Genomic DNA, 26625 nt, shown 5'->3' with positions numbered 1-26625 from the left:
GCATGGAGATCCAAATGGACACATAGGACCAATAAAGCAAAGGATTTTTGAACCATCGACTTCCAGCAGATCCATATCATCCAGCACAAAGGAATCACTCACCACATCAAAATAGTAGATCGAGAATTATGTGCTTCACCTAAACCTTGTACAATACCTGCATGTACAAAAAAACACTTGCATGAATCCATTTTAACAAAAATACTTGCATGAATCCCTTTTAGCAAAAAATATCTAGATAATTGCATGAATAGAAGCAATACAAAATAGGGTCAATTTACCTATAAGCTGATCTGCTGAAGATAAGATTGAATCGTTGCTAATCAAAACCCAATGCAAATGACGGACATAAAAAAACATCAATCCCATCAAACATAAAAGTCACTAATTAAATGAATAAATTTGGTACCACAAAATATGGCACATTTACCTGTAAATTGAGCTTCATAATCTCTGCTCTACGTTGTGTTAAGTGCTGCAACAATAATTGATCCTTAAGTTAGAACTAGCATCAAACCCTATTGTAAAGATAGTAGAAAAGGGATAATGCATAGAGGAAGAAAGAGAGAGTGTGTGAGTACATACGAGAGAGAAAGAAATGTGCACCCATCCAATCTTGCCCAAATTGATCTCTGCAAAAGACAATATCAAGGGTTAGTATTTACATGAAGGTATACTGAAAAAATAATAGAAAAGAGGAAACACATAAAGAGAAAGAGAGAGGGAGAGAGAGATGAGCACTTATGCAATATCACCCAAAATGATCTTTGCAATAAAACAACAACAAGGGTTAGAACTAACATTATGTTGTATTGAAAAGATATCGGCAAAAAAAAAAACCAAACAAAGAGAGAAATTAACACCTTTGCCTCTTGCTCCAAATAAACTCTCTAAGAAAACAACAATTAGAACCAACATAAATTCTATTGAAGACACAACATAAAAGAGAAACAACACATAGAGAGAGGGGGGAAAGAAATGAGAGAGAGAGAGAGAGAGAGAGAGAGAGAGAGAGAGAGAGAGAGAGAGAGAGAGAGATGAGGACCTCTGTCTCCTGCCCCAAACAACCTCTGTAATAAAACAACAATAACAGTAAGAAACGACATCAAACCCTATTGAAAAAATAGCAAACAAGAGAAAATGCAAAGAGAGATGGGAACCTTTTTATTTGCCCAAAATCTGAAGCTGCATGGAGAAGAAAGTGCAGAGGTAAGCAGAATGCTCAAAACCCTAATTACTTTCAGTAGGGAGCTTCAATGGAGACGAAAATTCACGAGTATAGAGAAGAGAGAGAAAGTGGTTTGTTACTCAACTTTTGGGTCAAACTAATTTCGTGAAAAGGAAAAAAATTGAAATTGAAAATTCTCCAAAAAAAGGGGGAAAATACGAGGTGAGAGAAACTCAAATTTTTTGTACTACTCATTCTCTCTTTTTAAAAATCTCCCGTTATTCCTTTTTTTAATAGAAAACCCAAGATTTGGAGAGAGAAGGTTCACCCTCCATGGATGTCAACATCTAGCCTTCCTATTGGACAATCCAAAGGCCCATATATTAAAATATATTATTTTTAAGGGCCCATTTGTGAGTTCATTTTTTTCCTAATGCTTTGTATCCTTCTAGACCCTAATCTCTTCCAGTTCCTTCAGTAGTCATTCCTTTTGCCTCTTCTCTTTCTGGAACTCTACATGGGCTTGTATCTTTACCCTCTTCAACTCCTTGGTGAGCTCCTCTCTTAGGTTCTTTAATTGTTCAAATTGCTCTTCCATATCCTTTTGGCCCTGTATGAGGCTTGAGAAGTCCATTTCTAGCCCCATTTCTTCCTTACTTCTAATCCCTTCTTTAGGCCGTTCACTTGATAGATGGTTAGTTGCTTTGTCTTCTCTAGTTGGTAGATAGTGAACATGTCCTTTTCCACCTCTAACTCTGCCATGGTAGCCTTCATGTCTTCCTTCATCTTTTTGAGTTGGCCTAGGAGCTCCTACACATATTCGTCATAGTTGGTTGTTGTTGGTATGGACAATGGCATAGATGTTGTGGATGCTTGGACCTTGGACTTGTTTGGGTCCTTTCTAGATTTTTCATCCCATGACAATAGGTCTCTTTATCCCTATTATTGGGGCTCCACCATTGGGTATTGGGCCGAGTTGCTTCATCGAGTTCAGCAGGTACTACACCCACGCCACCACGTTGCTTTGGTCCACTCCCCTTTCTGAGGTCTCCTGGGTGCTGGCTGGCATGGCAATTGGGGCCAGTGGTGGTGGATTCATTGGGGCCTTTTCCTTACCTGGCACAATGGGCCCTTGAGCTCTTTCCAAGGCTAGGGCCATTTGCTCATCTTCTTCTCTTTTTAGCCTTTCCTCATTTTCTATTTACTTCCTTCTTTGTTCCTCTTCCTCTTTACTTGACTCCTCCTCCACCTTTCTTACTCTCTCCTCTTCCTCTTCCTACTTCTTTCTCCATTCATCTTCTAATTCTCTTGATTCCTTCTGTGCGGCTTCTACTTCCTTGTCTCCTTCTACCATGGTTTTCTTCCTCTTTCCTAGGATGTTCAACTTGAGTTTTCTTTTTGTGCCTTGGCATGATGGAGTGAGCCCTCCTTTCCTTTCCCACTAATGGTTCTCTCACCTGAGGCCTCTTGTTGTTGCTAGACTTGGGGTGGATCTTCCCTCTTTTTGGGTGATTGCATGAGCAATCTGTAGGCTAGTGAGTACTCAGGGGTTTCTTCTACCAGTTCCTTTCTTTCCAAGTCCCCCACGACCTCCTGGATGATGGAAGTGAGCACACCTCCAAAACCTATGTTGGAGCCCTTAGCTAATGGCTTTTTCTTTGTCATCTTTGCTATGGAAATCGGAGACTCCCCACTTGTTGTAGTGGCTCCTCTATGGCTAGCGCTTTCGCTAAGGATTCCACGGTCTTGTAGCCATTCCAATTGATTTCTTCTAGAGACTTGGCCATGAGGCCTTCAAGCAGCAATGGCATCCCAATCCTACTCATCAAGGCATTGTACCTCTAGCTAAAGAATAGAGCATGGATTGTCTTTGCTTACAGTATGATGTTGGGGTCGAGGATGTCAGCTAGGCTAACTTCATCATTTGTGTACACTTGGGCCTTTTCCATCCCTAGCATACTATAAACATCTCTCTTGGTCTACCTCTCAGGCTTCTTGACTAGTCCTAGAGCTCTTTCCACTATTTCGAGGCTCAACTCCACTTCTATTCTGTGTCTCTCCTCCCCTTGTCTCAGTGTCACGATGCTAGAGTTCCTATTTGCATTGAAAATATGTAGGAATTCTATGCACTTGCTGTAGTTGATGGCTTTGTCGACCTTTTGCATATATTTACCAAGGTTACTCTAGTCGACCATCTATTTCAAGTTCTGAATGCTTCTAAATTAAAGTTGATTAAAGGCCCTTGTTTCCATTGCTAGGCCATATTTGTCCTACTCTTCTTTTGTGAATAGGAGCTTGTTGCCTTTGTCGTGCGCCAGCTATCTCGGGTTTCTATCATGATGCAACAACTCACTATTAGTTTACTTGAAACAAACTTTTGTTAAAAGATGAGGGGGTTATGAATATATGCTATGGAAAGATGAAGTGCTCAGATACAGAATGAAATTTTTTGCTTCAAGCAGTCCACATAGCTCAACCTAGAATTCCATGAACCCTTAAGTATGAATTAACTTTTATATGTCCTTTTTGCTTTTTAAAGTTCTACTTAAGATTCAAGTCATGTCTTCTTTTCTACCTTACCGCCTCTCTCCCGAGAGTGATGAAAATCCTTACTAGGTTTGGAGGATGAAGGGTTAAGGGCATGAAGCACATGCGTACTGTGCTTTACCTTGTCATGAGCCAATCATAGAAGCTTGGGTTATGCTCTAAGTGGGCATGATGGTCCATGTCATGAGGTCAATGTAGGTTAGGACATCAGTGAGGAAGTCATCAACATTTATCCTGTTAGCGATATGCAGTTCTTCCTTAGTTAGGATTCAATCGAAATAGGGGTGGGCCATGACGTAGTCTTCTAATGGTTGGTTGCAATAATAGCCAATACTCTAAGAGGGGTAGGAGCCACATATGTGGGGTTATACTCGGAGGTTTTGATTGCCCATCTATGCTCAGTGGTGGTCATGATTTGGCAACCCTCTTGTTCCTATTGGAGACGCAGAGCATACCATTTTCACAAAAAGAAAGAGTCAAAGCCGGCTAGCTTTGTCAACTCTTCTAGCTCCTGGCTTCTTGCAGAGACTTTGTTCTTGCTATTTGATGTAATCAGCCCTATCATTTGCAAGCTTGCTCTTGAGAGATCTTATTGGCGATTAATTCCTTGAGAACCTTGGGAATCTTGACAAACATGAACTCATATTCCTCTCAAGTGCATGGCAAGGAGCATATTTCCATTGCTAACATCTCATCAAGGAGGCCTAAGTCTAGCTCCTAGCTAGCGTAGTGAATATGGCATCCAATCACTTGATGGCAGGTGATGAGATCATTCCCCATGTTTGTGGCAAGGCCTGAGGCCAAAGGCAAGGAGGATAGATCTACACTTGTAAGAGGGTTTGAGGCCTGTGAGAGGTTGGGGTTTGACTGGATTGGATAACTTATGAATTGATGCCTGCGCCATAAATTGGTCAGTAGAGTGTTTAGTGGCCACTTGTGCGATGGGTTGGTCTTGGGGCTTAGATGATGCACTTCTTTCTGCTTGTGGAGTAGTGGGAACACTAGAAGTGATAGGTTGAGTTGGTCTAGGGGCAGTTGGTTGTGGTTCAGGTTGATAGACTCATTGAGGTTCTATGGGTTTGGTGCTTTTTGGGTCAATTGATTTCTCATTCCTCGCTAGCTTAGCATTTTATTGAGATGGGCTAGAGGGCATGGGTGGAGAGACATGTGTGCCGCTCATAGTCTTGGGCAACCAAACCCACTTGTTGCCTTTGTAGTAGCCTTGGATGCACAACTGGTCTTTGGGTACCCATCACGACTTGAGCACTCGTCTACTTTTGTAGTGCCAGCTTTGTCTCTCCTAGGCCTAGGGCATGATGTTCTATGGTTAGAGTTCATGCAATCTGGCTTCTAGGCAATTGCGATTGGCATTTGGGAACCCATTTGAGTTGTTACTCAGTGGTCTTGGGTGTGGCTCTTTTAGGTTGCGGGCGGTTTGTCCTGGCAGGGTGGGACAAGTTACGACCCCCCTTCTTAGACCTTGCATTTGGTTCCTCTACCAATGGCACTGCATGCTGCGATGGAGCCATGCTACCCTTACTAAAATTTGTCACTAATTGAACATTGACAATGGTGGGGTGAATGCACTGTAAGTCATAGTTGACATTACAGTGTGTGTGTTTCTTGAATGTGTGTCTTGGAAGCAATTCCTTACCGATGGCTTTGGTGTTAGGGGATCATAGATAGGCTTTCAAACTCGATAGAGACCCGCTATTTTGCATTTTCCTAGTAGTGAGCAGGACTATCTCTCAAATGGGTTGAGTTGAGCATTAGTAGACTGCAACCAATGAGGGTCCAATGGTCCTATATAAGAATATTAAATCCAACTCCCTCGTCAATAAATGCATCAAAGATGTGTATCTTTTGGGTAGTCATTGATATGCATAGGTAGGCAAGTGCCACTTCTTCCTCGTCCTCTTCCTCAATATTAGTGATGGTTTCTACTCGTAAGTTTATAGAGCATGTTCAACATTGGAGACTCATGTGGTGGGTGCATTGGTGTTGATCAATTGCCAGAGCTCTCGACCATTATGTAGAGTGGTACTGATGATGGTGGAACCCTACTCTTCGACAATTGAGATTGTGTGACTTTATGGGACCCATTGGCTACCCTGGCAGCCTGCTTATAATCTTGCTCATCATCTGAAATGGCAGATCAATGGTGGCTAGCACATGCATCCAATCCCGCTCGTCTCCTCCGATTAAGGAGTATACTTTGTTAGTGGCCCGTAAGAATTCTTAACCTATGAGTCTCCTTTCAAGATAGCGGAGATGACATCTAGGTTGACCAGTGTGGTCTTTCACCACATATCCATCTTGACTCTTACAGCCTTCGATCTATTGCCTAGGAATATGAGACCATTGCCCCAATCTTCTATCACTTGTGCATTTTGCATCCTAGAGCCAACCTAGCAGGATGTCATAGTCCACTTCCTTCATGACTATAAAGTTCACTGATGAGAATTGTACTCCCGCTATCTTCAAGGGCTAGCCTTTTAGCAGTCTAAACAGTTTGGCCTTCATTCCATTAGCCAGTGTGACATTAAACCTTATTGTCTCCACAGGTGTGTTATCCCAAGCTTGCAAGACTGCATGGCTGAGCACAGTGACTCCAGCTCCTGTATCTACAATTCCCTCTCTTGTAGTATCTCGTAATGCATTGATAGGCAAGATTGTGTGCATCTTTGTGCCTTCCCAAAGGACATTTACGTGCAAAGACTTAGGCACTAAGTTCAAGGTTAAGTGTGGTATTGTGTTACTATGTCTTGGTCAGGCAAGTCAATCACTCCAATCTCATCATGTCATTCTACCCACTGCTTCAACATTTGCCATAACATTGGGTTTTTCCTAAGAAGCTCTCCCAAAGGTAGGGTCACAAGGGCCAATATCAATGTCGTGAGCAAGTTGCCAACTACATGTTGTTCATTAGTCTCTACACTCTTTTGCCAATGATCTTGGGTAGTCTTTGCGCCTGTGGCATCTGGGCTTTGTCTCTATGGTGCTAGGTGGGGTGCGGATGCATATCTTGATTTGAATTGAGTAGGTGAGACCATTATGCTCACACTAGAGAGTTCATCGATCTCATATTTGATAATGGGTTCTGCATCCTTTAGGTGCACTTGGGCTTCTCTCACCCACTCCTTAACCTTATCAACCACTTCTAATTGGTGCCTCTTGGATCAAGATATTCTCCAACCTTGGCAATTCCCTTTTCTACTATCTTAGGAGTAGATGTCTTTGCTTCTATGTTCGTGACTTGCTTTCCCTTTGGTAATGTGGTGGCACTATCTATTTTAAGCATCATCTTTGTCTCAACCCTCTTTTTCCTTCTTATATGCTTTTCTTCCCTATTGAAGCTATATCAAGGTTGCTAGGTCCTGGTGATGAAATACTAGCCTGCTTTGTCTATGCTAGGGTCGTGACATTCAATGGAATTGACATGGCTTTGCTATCAAGTGTTTCAACTCCAAATAGTACCAATGGTACGGATAGTACAATAGCCAAACTAATGGAAGGTTTGTGCCTAGGGCATTCAGCATTGTACAAGTGTGTGATCCTACACTCAGGGCATCTTAGGTCAGCCTTGTCTCCATTGGCTTGCTCCTTTCAGGGCATCAAGATAAGATGTGTCCTAGGTGACCACAAGTCCAATATGCAATGGGTTCTTGGTTTTATCCTCCTAGACCTCTACCTCTTCCCCTGGCCCAACAACATCACTAGCACTAGTCTGAAATTCATCAAGATGGGATTGCCCTCTTTGTGGTATGAGACATAAGGGTTTACATATTCTTTGTTCTCACTTGGCTCCTCTGCGTAATGTATTGGAGCATCGCTCGGTGGATGGGTCATGATGGGTCTAGGTGGTCTAGGTATCCATGTGGGGTTGATGTCCATCCAAGGGATAGCTGGCTTTGAATCATTGGGTGCTTGGAGAGCTAGTGGGGCCCCCCTTTCAAAAGATTGTGGTCTATTCCCTAAGTAATAGGGCTAGTTAGAGTTGGCAATGCAATGTATCATGGCCAAACCTATCACAATTAGCATAGGGTCTAGATCTAGGATCCATACACTGAGTTAGAAGGTGGTTTCCTCCACATCTTTCACCAATGGTCGTAGCCCTTTCATAGTTGCTAGAGACAATGTTATCTCGAGTTATGGGTCTCGAGCTCCTCTCCTTGAATAGGTCATTCACTCGTATGGCTTCTTCAAAGATCCTAGTTAGCACATCCCTTTGTAAGGTTAAGTTTCTCACCAAGCCTTGTAAAGATCTTTGCTTTGGATCCGACTTATGAACACATTGCAAACATATCATTTGCTAGGTCGCTCTATGACTGGGATTCTCTTAAATAGACTCTGCATGTGGGTGATGTAGTCTCGGATACCCTCCTTTTCCTTTTAACAGATGTTCATCCTGATGATGAGGCTATCAAAGTATCCCACCTCAGAGAATATCTTGATGAAGGGACTCTTTGTTGAGATATCGAGCTCCACTCGTGATACGCCAGGGTGACCGTTGTGTATTTATGTCACCGACTTGTCAGTTGCAGACGTGGTTGGTACACCGCCCACGAATAATAGCTATCCTTATCTACTCTAGTTCGTGGCTCAGTTAGTATGCCACCTTAGTTAGTTGAGTTTGGTTTGAGACCCATATATAGGGTTCTTCTATTTCTTTATACTTGAGTTCTTTTGGCTTACACAACTAAGAAGAGGAAAACTGTTTTCAACCTCCACCCTTGTGTGTATTCCCCCATTGTGCAAGCAAGAAAGCTACAAGTGAGACTCCTTCCTTCTCTCCCACAATCTTGACATGGTATCAGAGCCTTGTTCATGGTAAGGAGCTCAAGAAAGCAAGCCAAGCTCGCGGTGTTCTAGTAAGAGGAGCAGTGTTGCTTTCATTTTCTGTTTTGGGAGCAGATCTCTGCAGGTAGCACAGCCGGAAAGTGCAGGAGAGCATTGTCTCGGGTTGAGATGCCCTTCGTGGTGAAGCAAGAGGGTAGTATATGATGCAGGTAAGGGCTTTAGCCCTTAGGCGACCTTGTTTTTTTTATTTGAGGCCATTTCGGGGCTTGTTTTGGAGGCGGAAGTTTTTTGCATGCACTCAGGAAAAGGCCCAGTTTTATGCTGTGCAGCCACTGTTCTACAGGTTGGTAAAAAGTTACTGTAGAAATTGCATCGTATGCTTGTGTGCAGAGACATTGGGAGTTACAGAATCATCCTTGGTTCCTGTTTATGCAAAATCATCACTAGGAAGTGATTGTGTGGTCAAATACCACTTTCGCCAGTTTTGCAGATTTGCCCTTGTGAGACTGGAGCTGTGTTCTTTGCAGTGACATAATTTTTTGCAGTGTTCTGTAATGGCGTCTGATTCTCTCTCACAGATTGTCACTGAAAAGCTTGACAAGAACAACTTCCAAGCATGGAAGTTTAGAATGACGAATTTCCTTATGGGAAAAGGATATTGGGAATTTGTTGCAGGAAATGAAGAAGAACCAGTTTTTCCTTATGTTCCCAATCAACAGCAAATGAAGGCATTTAAAGCATGGCATGAGAGAGCCAGGAAAGTTATGTACTGGCTATCTATCAGCATTTCAGACTCTATGATTGTGCATATTCAAGATGCAAGTACGCCAAAGGAGGCATGGGATACTTTGTCAAAAATGTATAGCACAAATACGCAAGCCAGGAAAATGCAGCTCAAGCAAGAGTTGCACAATGTGCAAAGAGAAAGTATGAGCATCAATGACTACCACATGAAGGTGAAGAAGATTGCAGATGCGCTTGCTTCCATTGGGTCGCCAGTGGAAGATGATGATTTAGTTTCTGTGACCTTGAATGGTCTAGGAAAGGATTATGCACAGTTCCGAACATCCATTTCCGTCTGTGAAAGATTTCTTGATTTTGAGGAGTTGATTGCTCTTCTAATTTTTGAGGAGCAGAGAAATGGTGGTGCATCTTCTTCAGTAGGAACTTCAAAAGAAGCTGTCTTCTACTCAAATGCTGGAAGAGGTAGAGGCAGAGGTAGAGGAGGCCGATTTGGAGGCCGTGGTAGAAATCAGAATATGCAGAAAACTCAAGAAAACCAGTCCTATGGAGGAGGACGTGGTAACTCTAGAGGCAGGGGGAGCCAAAGAGGTCATGGTGGATGGCAAAGAGGCCAAAATGCAAACAGTAATGTTGAATGCTACTACTGTGGTAAAATGGGTCATATGGCTAAAGACTATTATAAAAAGCAGAATGACATCATGAATGGAAAACTGCAACAAGGAAATTATGCATCTTCTAGTAGACAGGGTGATGACAAAAATGAGCATTTGTTTATGGTGCAGCACATGAACAATTCTGTGACAAGTGCAGAAGAAAGCAATGATGTATGGTATGTTGACTCACGTGCATCAAACCACATGACAGGTCATGCAGAATGGATGGAGGATGCAAGGAAAATGGAAAAACCAGGATTTGTGGAGACTGGTGATGATACTGCACATCCTATTGTGCAGATTGGAAAAATTCCTTTGTCTATGCAGGATGGGAAAAAGAAATACCTGTCCGATGTATTTCATGTCCCGAATATTACCAAGAATCTGGTTTCTGTTGGTCAAATGATTGAGCAGGGCTTGCAGGACAGATTTAATCCTCATGGATGCTTTGTTGAGGATATGAAAAATAAAGGTCGCTTGATAGCAAAAGGAAAGAAGAAGGGTAGAATGTTTACATTGGATGCAGACATGTCTGAATTGAGTGCAGCAATGTTTGCACATGGGACAGGTGTAATTGCAGATGTTGATATCTGGCATAAACACATTGGTCATGTTAATGTACAGCGACTTAAATCAATGCAGGCCCAAAATATTGTTGCAGGATTGCCCAAATTCAAGGTTGCAGAAATGCATAAGGTATGTGAAGCCTATCAGTTTGGAAAACAGGCAAGAAAACCATTTCCTAGACATGTTCAAGAGAGTAAGAAGCCATTGGAATTAATCCACTCTGATGTGTGGACTACTAAAGTTGCATCTCTTGGAGGCTGTCATTATTTTGTCAGTTTTATTGATGACTATAGCAGAAAAGTTTGGGTGTATTTTATGAAAAAGAAAAGTGAAGTTTTTGGGCATTTCAAAACTCTTAAAGCTATGGTTGAAAAAGAAACATGCCTGCAAATAAAATGCCTAAGGTCAGATGGAGGGGGAGAGTACCTCTCAAATGAATTTGCAAGGTTCTTGCAAGAGCATGGCATAAAGTAGCAATATTCATGCAGTCATACCCCACAACAAAATGGAGTTGCAGAAAGGAAAAACAGGCATATTGGAGAGGTATCTTGTGCCATGCTCAATGAAAAAGACTTGCCAGATTTTTATTAGGCTGAAGCAGTTGCTACAACAGTCTATATAATGAACATGACTCCCACTGCAGCAATACATGGGATGACTCCAGAGGAGAGGTATACTGGTAGGAAACCAGATATTTCTCATTTGAAAATTTTTGGTTGCATTGCCTATGTACATGTGCCAGATGAGCTGAGATCCAAGTTGGATCCAAAAGCTGAGAAGTGCATCTTTATTGGTTACTCTCTGCAGCAAAAAGGGTATAGATGCTATAACCCTTCTACTCGTAAGTTTACAATGAGCAGAGATGTTGTTTTTGATGAGATGAGTAGTTGGTATAAACCAGTAAATGTGATTGATGATGTAGATGCACAAAATGGTAATGCTGCACAGAATTCACAGCAGCAGTCACAAAATATTAGTGGACCTGGAGCGTCCTCTAGCAGTGGTTCACATTCTTTGCCATGGACAGGCAGATTGAGATCAGGAGAATCTTCTCAAAGCAATGCAGATAGTGGTATGCAGGTATCACGAAAAGGAAAAGAGAAGGTTGATCAGCCCATGTTTTAATGTGAATGCATGTCACTCTTATGTGGATGGTGAATCCAGTGGCTCAAAACAGAGCATTGATGATGAGTTGGGTATTCCTTCTATTGTTACACCTGGAGTAAGGAAGACCAGGGATGTTTTGAGAGCACATGGGAGTGAACCTACTTTGTGCAGGTCTACGAGAGCTAGGTATCCTGTGGACAGGCTGAAATATGATGGATTTACAGCCATTCACTATGCATATATGGTCAAAGTGATACAGGAACCAGAACCCATTTCTTTTGAGCAAGCCATGGGAAAAGGAAAATGGGAGAAAGCCATGGATGAAGAAATGGATGCATTGGAAGCAAATTCTACATGGGAGTTAGTATCTTTGCCTAAAGATAAGAATGCAATTGGCTGTAAGTGGGTTTATAAGGTGAAGCACAATGCAGATGGTTCTGTGAATAGATACAAGGCAAGATTAGTAGTCAAGGGGTATGCACAAACATATGGAATTGACTATGAAGAAACATTCAGTTCGGTTGCAAGGATGGCAACCGTAAGAGCAGTCATTGCTATGGCTACATCAAAGGGATGGTCTTTACATTAGATGGATGTAAAGAATGCCTTCTTGCATGGTGATTTGCAAGAAGAGGTCTATATGGAGCAGCCACCAGGTTATGTGCATGATGTTCATCCTGAGTTTGTTTGCAGGTTGAAGAAAGCCTTGTATGGCTTGAAGCAAGCACCTAGAGCATGGTCTGACAAGATAGGACAGTATCTTGTCACTATTGGCTTTCAGATTTCCAAGGCAGATTTCTCACTTTATGTGAGAAAAACAAAGAAAGGTATTATGCTACTTGTCATTTATGTTGATGATTTGATTATGATAGGTGACAGTGATGAAGATATCCTTCATGTGAAAATGCTATTGAAGCAGAAGTTTGAGATGAAGGATTTGGGAGAGCTGCGTTATTTCTTGGGCATTGAGGTGATCAGATCACTAAGTGGGATACAGCTCTTGCAGAGGCAGTATGGATTGGACATGCTGTCCAAATATGGGATGACAGGCTGTAAGCCTATTTCAGTTCCTTTGGAGCAGAATGTGAAGCTAAGCGCAGATGCAGGCGAGCTTCTGGAAGACCCTACTATGTACAGACGCATAGTAGGAAGATTGATTTATATGACTATTACCATGCCAGATTTGAGCTATGCTGTTGGACTGGTAAGTAAGTTTATGCAGGCTCCAAGGAAACCGCATTTGGATGCGGCTAGATGCATACTCAGGTATGTGAAGTCCACATTGCAGTATGGACTATTTTATGAGACTGGGGTTCAGATACAGTTGCATGGATACACTGATGCTGATTGGGCTGGTAGTATTTCTGATAGACGATCTACCAGTGGATATGTGTTCTCTTTTGGGAGTGCTGCAGTCATTTGGAGCAGCAAGAAACAGCCTACAGTTGCCTTGTCGAGCACAGAGGCTGAGTATAGGGGTGCAGCAATGGCTGCATGTGAGGTAGCTTGGTTGCATAAGCTACTTTATGATATGCATCAGTCTACAGATGGGCCAGTTGTCATTTATTGTGACAACACGAGTACTATACACTTGGCAAATAACCCAGTCTATCATGCTAGAACAAAGCACATTGAGGTGCATTATCACTATGTGCGAGAGAGGGTTTTACTAGGTCTTATTGATCTAGTTTATGTCAGCACAGAGGATCAGGTAGCTGACATATTTATGAAGGCATTGGGCGCAGAGAAGCTGCGCAAGTTCAGAGACCTGCTTGGTGTGCAGGAATTGGGATTGAGCTCGAGGGGGAGTGTTGAGATATCGAGCTCCACTCGTGATACGCCAGGGTGACCGTTGTGTATTTATGTCACCGACTTGTCAGTTGGAGACGCGGTTAGTACACCGCCCATGAATAATAGCTACATGACAGCTATCCTTATCTACTCTAGTTTGTGGCTCAGTTAGTATGCCACCTTAGTTAGTTGAGTTTGGTTTAAGACCCATATATAGGGTTCTTCTATTTCTTTGTATGAGAGTTCTTTTGGCTTACACAACTAAGAAGAGGAAAACTGTTTTCAGCCTCCACCCTTGTGTGTATTCCCCCATTGTGCAAGCAAGAAAGCTTCAAGTGAGACTCCTTCCTTCTCTCCCACAATCTTGACAAAAACAGGCATATTGGAGAGGTATCTCGTGCCATGCTCAACGAAGAAGACTTGCTAGATTTTTATTGGGTTGAAGCAGTTGCTACAGCAGTCTACATAATGAACAGGACTCCCACTACAGCAATACATGGGATGACTCCAGAGGCGAGGTATACTGGTAGGAAACCAGATATTTCTCATTTGAAAATTTTTGGTTGCATTGCCTATGTACATGTCCCAGATGAGTTGAGATCCAAGTTGGATCCAAAAGGTGAGAAGTGCATCTTTATTGGTTACTCTTTGCAGCAAAAAGGGTATAGATGCTATAACCCTTCTACTCGTAAGTTTACAGTGAGCAGAGATGTTGTTTTTGATGAGATGAGTAGTTGGTATAAACCAGTAAATGTGATTGATGATGTAGATGCACAAAATGGTAATGCTGCACAGAATTCACAGCAGCAGTCACAAAATATTAGTGGACCTGGAGCGTCCTCTAGCAGTGGTTCACATTCTTTGCCATGGACAGGCAGATTGAGATCAGGAGAATCTTCTCAAAGTAATGCAGATAGTGGTATGCAGGTATCACGAAAAGGAAAAGAGAAGGTTGATCAGCCCATGTTTTAATGTGAATGCATGTCACTCTTATGTGGATGGTGAATCCAGTGGCTCAGAACAGAGCATTGATGATGAGTTGGGTATTCCTTCTATTGTTACACTTGGAGTAAGGAAGACCAGGGATGTTTTGAGAGCACCTGGGAGTGAACCTACTTTGCGCAGGTCTACGAGAGCTAGGTATCCTATGGATAGGCTGAAATATGATGGATTTACAGCCATTCACTATGCATATATGGTCAAAGTGATACAAGAACCAGAACCCACTTCTTTTGAGCAAGCCATGGGAAAAGAAAAATGGGAGAAAGCCATGGATGAAGAAATGGATGCCTTGGAAGCAAATGCTACATGGGAATTGGTACCTTTGCCTAAAGGTAAAAATGCAATTGGCTGTAAGTGGGTTTATAAGGTGAAGCACAATGCAGATGGTTCTGTGAACAGATACAAGGCAAGATTAGTAGTCAAGGGGTATGCACAAACATATGGCATTGACTATGAAAAAACATTCAGTCCGGTTGCAAGGATGGCAACCGTAAGAGCAGTCATTGCTATGGCTGCATCAAAGGGATGGTCTTTACATCAGATAGATGTAAAGAATGCCTTCTTGCATGGTGATTTGCAAGAAGAGGTCTATATGGAGCAGCCACCAGGTTATGTGCATGTTGTTCATCCTGAGTTTGTTTGTAGGTTGAAGAAAGCCTTGTATGGCTTGAAGCAAGCACCTAGAGCATGGTCTGACAAGATAGGACAGTATCTTGTCACTATTGGCTTTTAGATTTCCAAGGCAGATTTCTCACTTTATGTGAGAAAAATAGAGAAAGATATTATGCTACTTGTCATTTATGTTGATGATTTGATTATGACAGGTGACAGTGATGAAGATATCCTTCATGTGAAAATGCTATTGAAGCAGAAGTTTGAGATGAAGGATTTGGGAGAGCTGCATTATTTCTTGGGCATTGAGGTGATTAGATCACCAAGTGGGATACAACTCTTGCAGAGGCAGTATGGATTGGACATGCTGTCCAAATATGGGATGACAGGCTGTAAGCCTATTTCAGTTCCTTTGGAGCAGAATGTGAAGCTGAGCACAGATGCAGGTGAGCTTCTAGAAGACCCTACTATGTACAGACGCATAGTAGGAAGTTTGATTTATATGATTATTACCAGGCCAGATTTGAGCTATGCTATTGGATTGGTAAGTCAGTTTATGCAGGCTCGAAGGAAACCACATTTGGATGCGGCTAGACGCATACTCAGGTATGTGAAGTCCACATTGCAGTATGGACTATTTTATGAGACGGGGGTTCAGATACAGTTGCATGGATACACTGATGCTGATTGGGCTGGTAGTATTTCTGATAGACGATCTACCAGTGGATATGTGTTCTCTTTTGGGAGTGCTGCAGTCACTTGGAGCAGCAAGAAACAGCCTACAGTTGCCTTGTCGAGCACAGAGGCTGAGTACAGGGGTGCAACAATGGCTGCATGTGAGGTAGCCTGGTTGCATAAGCTAGTTTATGATATGCATCAGTCTACAGATGGCCAGTTGTCATTTATTGTGACAACACGAGTAGTATACACTTGGCAAATAACCCAGTCTATCATGCTAGAACAAAGCACATTGAGGTACATTATCACTATGTGTGAGAGAGGGTTTTACTAGGTCTTATTGATCTAGTTTATGTCAGCACAGAGGATCAGGTAGCTGACATATTCACGAAGGTATTGGGCGTAGAGAAGCTGCGCAAGTTCAGAGACCTGCTTGGTGTGCAGGAATTGGGATTGAGCTCGAGGGGGAGTGTTGAGATATCGAGCTCCACTCGTGATACGCCAGGGTGACCGTTGTGTATTTATGTCACCGACTTGTCAGTTGGAGATGCGGTTGGTACACCGCCCATGAATAATAGCTACATGATAGCTATCCTTATCTACTCTAGTTCGTGGCTCAGTTAGTATGCCACCTTAGTTAGTTGAGTTTGGTTTGAGACCCATATATAGGGTTCTTCTATTTCTTTGTACTTGAGTTCTTTTGGCTTACACAACTAAGAAGAGGAAAACTGTTTTCAGCCTCCACCCTTGTGTGTATTCCCCCATTGTGCAAGCAAGAAAGCTACAAGTGAGACTCCTTCCTTCTCTCCCACAATCTTGACACTCTTGAGGCTATTGAAGTCATTATGTTTGGCCTAGTATACCATGTCCATCCTTTGTCTCCTAGGCAAAGTCTAAAAGCTTGTGCACATTGAGTAAGGTCTGTAAGGCCATTAGCCTCGCATACTTGCCCAAACTACTCCACAAAGCTATATAGGCCATTGTCGAGTTGATACTTTTCGAGTTGCTTAGCAATCACAAGTATCTTAGTTTGGCTCCTCGAATTTGGGGTGATTCCTAGTCCTCCTAGCAATGAAGTTGCTAGGGCTGCTCCACTCTGTTCTGTAGTCATGTTGTCTAAGAGTTGCTTGGTGAGAAGCTCGCTCACGTAAGATCAGCTTCTAGTGCTCTCTCCCTCTCAATGTTTGGTCTTTTCCTATTTTGATTGAAAAGTGCTAAAACATATTGGACTTCAGGTATTTCTATGTCTTGTCTCTGCTTTTGAGCTCATTGCTCTTGCTGATAGGTAGCTATACTTAGCAACACTTTCCTTGCCAAATATAATATAGTGCAACATATAAATTTTTTAATCCTTTCGTGCATTTAATGGCCACTCTAACTAGTTCATTCCGATCTCTACGACGTTCTAAATGTGTGATATGAGGGGTAGCAGGTTTGGTCAATTAGTTCTCATCTTTACCGAGACATGCGATGAATGGTCAGTGTGACCGCAGTCATTTTCCTATACCATTAGGTCACGATTCTTGACTCAATCAGCTCTATGGGCCATTCTACAAGTCTGGAGGTCTACTGAGGTTTTGACTAGCTTGGACTTAGGCTCTGCTTGCCCTGGGGTGGGTCCAATTTTCCAGAATCTAGCTTATGTGTAGTCTGTCATCTGAGTGATAGTGTTCAAGTGCCTGACTCGGACCCTGACTCGGACCATCTGAGTGCTCCTGTCCGAGTCTGAGTGGCTTGTTTGAGTTTGAGTGGTCCTATTGTCCGAGTCCGAGTAGCCTATCCAAGTCTTAATGGCTTGTCCAAGTCCGAGTTGTCTTGTCAGAGTCCAAACTGTCCAAGTCTGAGTGGCCTAGCACGCTCGGCCATTTGAGTCCATGTGGATGGCCGTACGAGGCCAAATGAATTTGGTCTAGGGCCCGAGTTCTTGTCTCAGACTCGACAATGGTTGTCCGAGTGGACTTGTGACTCAAATTGTCTGAGTGGTAGCAAGACTAGGACAATTGTGGAATCCATCCGAGTGTAACAGGCGGCCAGAGGTTCAGAACGATGAAAAATCACTTAAATACTCCTTATCCCTATTCTAACATTGCAACCAGGGTCGTGACTAGGATTAACAAGTATCAGTGACACTTAGAGCATATCTAGAGGGCTTGGGTATGCAGGAATGCGAATCGATGAACGAATTGTGCTCCTACCATATAGCTCTCTCTCTCTCTCTCTGTCTCTCTCTCTCTCTCTCTCTCTCTCTCTCTCTCTCTCAAGTTCTCTCTTAATTGAATGCACACAAATGAGCTCATTCTCTGTCCTCTTGGCTACTTAAACCCTTTCTCTCTTGCCATGTTACCTCTTCAACTCCCTTCCTTTTCTACCTATCTCAAGCATGGGTTTAGGGCAAGGTTCAGGGAAAACCCTACTTCAATGCTCAATTTGGAGCATGCAAGCACTCAAAGCTTAAATTTGTTGTCCCGAGCAATGGAATCAAAATGTGGGAGCTTCTCACTCAACCACCAAGACCCATGAATAGCTTATTGCTTCAAGCATTTCAAGCCAAGTGCAATGGCTACCTTTCACATATCCATACGCGCACTCTTATACATACAAGTGTAGTGAGCTTACCTCCATGCTTGATCAAGTTTCCTCCCCCCTCAAGCATGTTGAGATGTTTGCAATCACACCTACTTCAATCCATTTGTAAGGAGCAGTGAGGGCTCAGGACTTAAATCCCATATGCACAATAGGAGAAGTGCTGCCATTCAATTCCTATAAAGCATTGTAATTGCATTCTTTTCTAATGCAATGATAGTACTCTTTTCTTTCTAGTAAAGTATCCTTGTCGCTGTCAATACACAAGATTGTGTTTATGAGTCCGAGTCTCAATCTTGGGACCTAATTCACTTGTGTGACAATTCAACTTGTTAGTGTCAATGTCTTCATGAGTTCATTCTTCATATTTCATCCTCCATAACTTTTGTCATAGCCATGTCCTAGATCTGAGTTTTCACATGGTATCAGAGCCCAATCAGGTAGCATGGCATAGTTTCCTCTCTGCTCTTCAAGCTTCTCTTTATCTTTTCCTAGCTCAGCTTGAGTTGATGACTTTATCTCCAGCTCCAATTTTACTTCCATCTCACTTTGACCTTCATGGTAGCCATGGCCTATAGGACCTTGCCTCCTTGGAGCTTCCATATCTCTCTTTATAGGCTGTATCATTAGGAGCTCTCTTCTAGGAGTTTGTTCATCTATTGAAGGTGTTTTATCATCTCAGAACTTGACATTGCCCTATCTACTACTCAGCATTGTCAATTTTCTCAAGTTCTGTCCTTTGGCTTCCATAGCCAGGCAACACCTAGTCACTTTGGAGCCCCTGGATCTCACACTACAGCCACTATTCATCTTGATTTGTTCTAGGGGAATCTTCCCCAACTTCAGGCGCATCTCCATGCCACATCATCTCCCAACTTTGGTATCATTTCAGCTCAACATTGTACAAAAACGAGATTGTTGTTAGAAAAATGGCACAATTCGCTTATGCGCTTCGTGCTCTCTCTACATGACACGATCTTGGCTGCCCTGATAGGGCTTTGGTAGCCTATTACCTAAGCTTCCTTGCCATATAAAGAGCTCTTGAAATAGTTCAGTCTACAATGCACACAGGAGAGAAAATCAGACTTGGGTCAGAAACCCTAATTCAAACTCCATAGCCAAAGCTCCAAATTTCATCCTTTACACTTTCTCAAGCTCACTGAAGCTCCTGCCACTCAAGTCTACTACCTAACTAGACCAACAAATCAATAAGGAGGAGAGATCTTGCAGACTTGAAGCAAGCAACAAGACATTTGAGCTTAACATCTAATTCAAACATAGTACCTACTGAGTGTGTTTTCATACTATCATTGTTTGTGTTTTTTGACACATTAAGTTTCAACTCTATTGCTGAAAAGTTTGAGAGTTTCAAGATTGATTCTCAATGGAAATTATGAAGACTCAAGTTTGAAAGATTTTGAAGGTTTGAAGATTCAAGGAAGAAACTACAGACATAATGTCCATTGGCACTCACCCAGTGCTTCTTGGCACCCGTGCTCAACTCTTCCACTGATAAAATCTGAGAATTTTGAAGTTGTTTGCTGCTGCTCTAGTCATCTAACATGTTGAGATATCGAGCTCCACTCGTGATACGCCAGGGTGACCGTTGTATATTTATGTCACCGACTTGTCAGTTGCAGACACGGTTGGTACACCGCCCATGAATAATAGCTACATGATAGCTATCCTTATCTACTCTAGTTCGTGGCTCAGTTAGTATGCCACCTTAGTTAGTTGAGTTTGGTTTGAGACCCATATATAGGGTTCTTCTATTTCTTTGTACTTGAGTTTTTTTGGCTTACACAACTAAGAAGAGGAAAATTGTTTTCAGCCTCCACCCTTGTGTGTCTTCCCCCATTGTGCAAGCAAGAAAGCTTCAAGCGAGACTCCTTCCTTCTCTCCCACAATCTTGACATGGTATCAGAGCCTTGTTCGTGGTAAGGAGCTCAAGAAAGCAAGCCAAGCTCGCGGTGGTCTGGTAAGAGGAGCAGTGTTGCTTTCATTTCCTGTTTTGGGAGCAGATCTCTGCAGGTAGCACAGCCGGAAATTGCAGGAGTGCATTGTCTCAGGTTGAGACGCCCTTCGCGGTGAAGCAAGAGGGCAGTATATGCTGCGGGAGAGGGCTTTAGCCCTTGGCGACCTTGTTTTTTTGATTTGAGGCCATTTCGGGGCCTGTTTTGCAGACGGAAGTTTTCTGCACGCACTCAAGAAAAGGCTCAGTTTTATGCTGTGCGACCACTGTTCTACAGGTCGGTGAAAAGTTACTGTAGAAATTGCATCATATGCTTGTGCGCAGAGACATTGGGAGTTTCAGAATCATCCTTGGTTCCTGTTTATGCAAAATCGTCACTAGGAAGTGACTGTGTGGTCAAATACCACTTTCGCCAGTTTTGCAGATTTGCCCTTGTGAGGGTGAAGCTGTGTTTTTTGCAGTGACAGAATTTCTTGCAGTATTCTGTAATGGCGTCTGATTCTCTTTCACAGATTGTCACTGAAAAGCTTGACAAGAACAACTTCCAGGCATGGAAGTTTAGAATGACGAATTTCCTTATGGGAAAAGGATATTGGGAATTTGTTGCAGGAAATGAAGAAGAACCAGTTCTTCCTGATGTTCCCAATCAACAACAAATGCAGGCATTTAAAACATGGCATGAGAGAGCCAGGAAAGTTATGTATTGGCTGTCTATCAGTATTTCAGACTCTATGATTGTGCATATTCAGGATGCAAGTACGCCAAAGGAGGCATGGGATACTTTGTCAAAAATGTATAGCACAAATACGCAAGCCAGGAAAATGCAGCTCAAGCATGAGTTGCATAATGTGCAAAGAGAAAGTATGAGCATCAACGACTACCACATGAAGGTGAAGAAGATTGCAGATGCACTTGCTTCCATTGGGTCGCCAGTGGAAGATGATGATTTAGTTTCCGTGACCTTGAATGGTCTAGGAAAGGATTATGCACAGTTTCGGACATCCATTTCAGTTCGTGAAAGATTTCCTGATTTTGAGGAGTTGATTGCTCTTCTAATTTCTGAGGAACAGAGAAATGGTGGTGCATCTTCTTCAGGAGGAACTTCAAAAGAAGCTGTCTTCTACTCAAATGCTGGAAGAGGTAGAGGCAGAGGTAGAGGAGGCCGATTTGGAGGCCGTGGCAGAAATCAGAATATGCAGCAAACTCAAGAAAACCAGTCCTATGGAGGAGGACGTGGTAACTCTAGAGGCAGGGGGAGCCAAAGAGGTCGTGGTGGATGGCAAAGAGGCCAAAATGCAAACAGTAATGTTGAATGCTACTACTGTGGTAAAATGGGTCATATGGCTAAAGACTGCTATAAAAAGCAGAATGACATCATGAATGGAAAACTGCAACAAGGGAATTATGCATCTTCTAGTAGACAGGGTGATGACAGAAATGAGCATTTGTTCATGGTGCAGCACATGAACAATTCTATGACAAGTGCAGAAGAAAGCAATGATGTATGGTATGTTGACTCAGGTGCATCAAACCACATGACAGGTCATGCAGAATGGATGGAGGATGCAAAGAAAATGGAAAAACCAGGATTTGTGGAGACTGGTGATGATACTGCACATCCTATTGTGCAGATTGGAAAAATTCCCTTGTCTATGCAGGGTGGGAAAAAGAAATACCTGTCCGATGTATTTCATGTCCCGAATATCACCAAGAATCTGGTTTCAGTTGGTCAAATGGTTGAACAGGGCTTGCAGGTCAGATTTAATCCTCATGGATGCTTTGTTGAGGATATGAAAAATAAAGGTCGCTTGATAGCAAAAGGAAAGAAGAAGGGCAGAATGTTTACATTGGATGCAGACATGTCTGAATTGAGTGCAGCAATGTTTGCACATGGGACCGGTGTAGTTGCAGATATTGATATCTGGCATAAACGCATTGGTCATGTTAATGTACAGCGACTTAAATCAATGCAGGCCCAAAATATTGTTGCAGGATTGCCAAAATTCAAGGTTGCAGAAATGCATAAGGTATGTGAAGCTTGTCAGTTTGGAAAACAGGCAAGGAAACCATTTCCTAGACATGTTCAAGAGAGTGAGAAGCCATTGGAATTAATCCACTCTGATGTGTGGACTACTAAAGCTGCATCTCTTGGAGGCTGTCATTATTTTGTCACTTTTATTGATGACTATAGCAGAAAAGTTTGGGTGTATTTTATGAAAAAGAAAAGTGAAGTTTTTGGGCATTTCAAAACCCTTAAAGCTATGGCTGAAAAAGAAACAGGTCTGCAAATAAAATGCCTGAGGTCAGATGGAGGGGGAGAGTACCTCTCAAATGAGTTTGCAAAGTTCTTGCGGGAGCATGGCATAAAGCAGCAATATTCATGCAGTTATACCCCACAACAAAATGGAATTGCAGAAAGGAAAAACAGGCATATTGGAGAGGTATCTCGTGCCATGCTCAATGAAAAAGACTTGCCAGATTTTTATTGGGCTGAAGCAGTTGCTACAGCAGTCTACATAATGAACAGGACTCCCACTGCAGCAATACATGGAATGACTCCAGAGGAGAGGTATACTGGTAGGAAACCAGATATTTCTCATTTGAAAATTTTTGGTTGCATTGCCTATGTACATGTGCCAGATGAGCTGAGATCCAAGTTGGATCCAAAAGCTGAGAAGTGCATCTTTATTGGTTACTCTCTGCAGCAAAAAGGGTATAGATGCTATAACCCTTCTACTCGTAAGTTTACAGTGAGCAGAGATGTTGTTTTTGATGAGATGAGTAGCTGGTATAAACCAGTAAATGTGATTGATGATATAGATGCACAAAATGGTAATGCTGCACAGAATTCACAGCAGCAGTCACAAAATATTAGTGGACCTGGAGCGTCCTCTAGCAGTGGTTCACATTCTTCGCCATGGACAGGCAGATTGAGATCAGGAGAATCTTCTCAAAGTAATGCAGATAGTGGTATGCAGGTATCACGAAAAGGAAAAGAGAAGGTTGATCAGCCCATGTTTGATGTGAACGCAGGTCACTCTTATGTGGATGGTGAATCCAGTGGCTCAGAACAGAGCATTGATGATGAGTTGGGTATTCCTTCTATTGTTACACCTGGAGTAAGGAAGACCAGGGATGTTTTGAGAGCACCTGGGAGTGAACCTACTTTGCGCAGGTCTACGAGAGCTAGGTATCCTGTGGATAGGCTGAAATATGATGGATTTACAGCCATTCACTATGCATATATGGTCAAGGTGATACAGGAACCAGAACCCACTTCTTTTGAGGAAGCCATGGGAAAAGAAAAATGGGAGAAAGCCATGGATGAAGAAATGGATGCCTTGGAAGCAAATGCTACATGGGAGTTAGTACCTTTGCCTAAAGGTAAGAATGCAATTGGCTGTAAGTGGGTTTATAAGGTGAAGCACAATGCTGATGGTTCTGTGAACAGATACAAGGCAAGATTAGTAGTCAAGGGGTATGCACAAACATATGGCATTGACTATGAAGAAACATTCAGTCCGGTTGCAAGGATGGCAACCGTAAGAGCAGCCATTGCTATGGCTGCATCAAAGGGATGGTCTTTACATCAGATGGATGTAAAGAATGCTTTCTTGCATGGTGATTTGCAAGAAGAGGTCTATATGGAGCAGCCACCAGGTTATGTGCATGTTGTTCATCCTGAGTTTGTTTGCAGGTTGAAGAAAGCTTTGTATGGCTTGAAGCAAGCACCTAGAGCATGGTCTGACAAGATAGGACAGTATCTTGTCACTATTGGATTTCAGATTTCCAAGGCAGATTTCTCACTTTATGTGAGAAAAACAGAGAAAGGTATTATGCTGCTTGTCATTTATGTTGATGATTTGATTATGACAGGTGACAGTGATGAAGATATCCTTCATGTGAAAATGCTATTGAAGCAGAAGTTTGAGATGAAGGATTTGGGAGAGCTGCGTTATTTCTTGGGCATTGAGGTGATTAGATCACCAAGTGGGATACAGCTATTGCAGAGGCAGTATGGATTGGACATGCTGTCCAAATATGGGATGACAGGCTGTAAGCCTATTTCAGTTCCTTTGGAGCAAAATGTGAAGCTGAGCACAGATGCAGGTGAGCTTCTAGAAGACCCTACTATGTACAGACGCATAGTAGGAAGTTTGATTTATATGACTATTACCAGGCCAGATTTGAGCTATGCTGTTGGATTGGTAAGTCAGTTTATGCAGGCTCCAAGGAAACCACATTTGGATGCGGCTAGACGCATACTTAGGTATGTGAAGTCCACATTGCAGTGTGGACTATTTTATGAGACTGGGGTTCAGATACAGTTGCATGGATACACTGATGCTGATTGGGCTGGTAGTATTTCTGATAGACGATCTACTAGTGGATATGTATTCTCTTTTGGGAGTGCTGCAGTCACTTGGAGCAGCAAGAAACAGCCTACAGTTGCCTTGTCGAGCACAGAGGCTGAGTACAGGGGTGCAGCAATGGCTGCATGTGAGGTAGCTTGGTTGCATAAGCTACTTTATGATATGCATCAGTCTATAGATGGGCCAGTTGTCATTTATTGTGACAACATGAGTAGTATACACTTGGCAAATAACCCAGTCTATCATGCTAGAACAAAGCACATTGAGGTGCATTATCACTATGTGCGAGAGAGGGTTTTACTAGGTCTTATTGATCTAGTTTATGTCAGCACAGAGGATCAGGTAGCTGACATATTCACGAAGGCATTGGGCGCAGAGAAGCTGCGCAAGTTCAGAGACCTGCTTGGTGTGGAGGAATTGGGATTGAGCTCGAGGGGGAGTGTTGAGATATCGAGCTCCACTCGTGATACGCCAGGGTGACCGTTGTATATTTATGTCACCGACTTGTCAGTTGCAGACACGGTTGGTACACCGCCCATGAATAATAGCTACATGATAGCTATCCTTATCTACTCTAGTTCGTGGCTCAGTTAGTATGCCACCTTAGTTAGTTGAGTTTGGTTTGAGACCCATATATAGGGTTCTTCTATTTCTTTGTACTTGAGTTTTTTTGGCTTACACAACTAAGAAGAGGAAAATTGTTTTCAGCCTCCACCCTTGTGTGTCTTCCCCCATTGTGCAAGCAAGAAAGCTTCAAGCGAGACTCCTTCCTTCTCTCCCACAATCTTGACATAACATGGGCAAAGACTCTCCAACTACTCACTTCAAAGGAGTCAAGTTACACACCTGGCAAACCCGCATCAAACTCATCCTGATGAAGAAGGGCCTCTGGGCCATTACCACTGGAAAAGAAAAGCCTTGTGATGCGGACCTTGCAATCACTTGGCAAAAGAACGATGATAAGGCTCAGGTCATTATCAAACTAGAGCTAGACGACAGTTATATCCACCATGTGGATAACTATGATACTTCACATGATACATGGAAGAGACTTGACACTTTGTTTGGTGCACATTCTAAATCATCAAAGTATAGTCTCTTGATTGAGTTTTTTAGGCTTGAAATGGAGTCCAACGCATCACTTGCCACACATCTAAATTACATGGAATGACTTCTAGCCCAACTTGCAGGAATCAACATTAAAATGGAAGAAGATGTTTGCATCGATGTTCTACTTAAAAATTTACCTCATGAATATAATAATGTATCAACAACCCTATTCAATATGCCAAACCTCGAACTTGTTGATATCCAGGCATCACTGTTAGAGGAGGAAAAGAAGCTAAAAACTAAGGAAGAAACAAGCACATCTAGAGATGAACATGCATATTATGTTGGCAACTTGTACAAAGGCAAGAGGGATCAGCTCTTCTGTGAATTCTGCAAAAGGACCAGATACACTGAGAAATTCTGCCACGCCAGAAAAAGGTCCCAAAAGGCCTATCCAATTGCAGTCAAAGAAGAAGAACAAAACAGAGCAAAGGAAGAAGAAGAAGAAGAAGAAGAAGACCACCAAGAGAAGGACAAACCCCATCAGTCCTTCTATTTAGATAGACTTTTTAAGCTTTGTATTGCCTATTCCTAATGCTTTAGACATAAACTTTTAAACTCCTCAATTAGCCTTGTAATATAGCCACTGTATACTTTGTGAGGCCCCTACTACAGCCTTTGGATGCCCATCATGTTTGTGGTACCCACACTTAGTCTTTTTGCGACATCCTCTGGAGTTTTACTATGTTTATGATGTGCCTACACTTTGCAGGAGTTGCTCTCACTAAAGCCTCTACACACTTTGTATTTCTGGTTGTGATTGAGGAGGGGTGTTGAGATATTTGCAATCACACCTACTTCAATCCATTTGTAAGGAGCAGTGAGGGCTCAGGACCTGAATCCCATATGCACAGTAGGAGAAGTGCTGCCATTCAATTCCTATAAAGCATTGTAGTTGCACTCTTTTCTAATGCAATG

The sequence above is a fragment of the Lygodium microphyllum genome, chromosome 8 (genome assembly GCF_053477565.2).
Source record: "Lygodium microphyllum isolate KBCC chromosome 8, Lygodium_microphyllum_v1.1.10, whole genome shotgun sequence".
Classification (NCBI taxonomy): domain Eukaryota; kingdom Viridiplantae; phylum Streptophyta; class Polypodiopsida; order Schizaeales; family Lygodiaceae; genus Lygodium; species Lygodium microphyllum.
Note: the sequence above shows the minus strand (reverse complement) of the source record.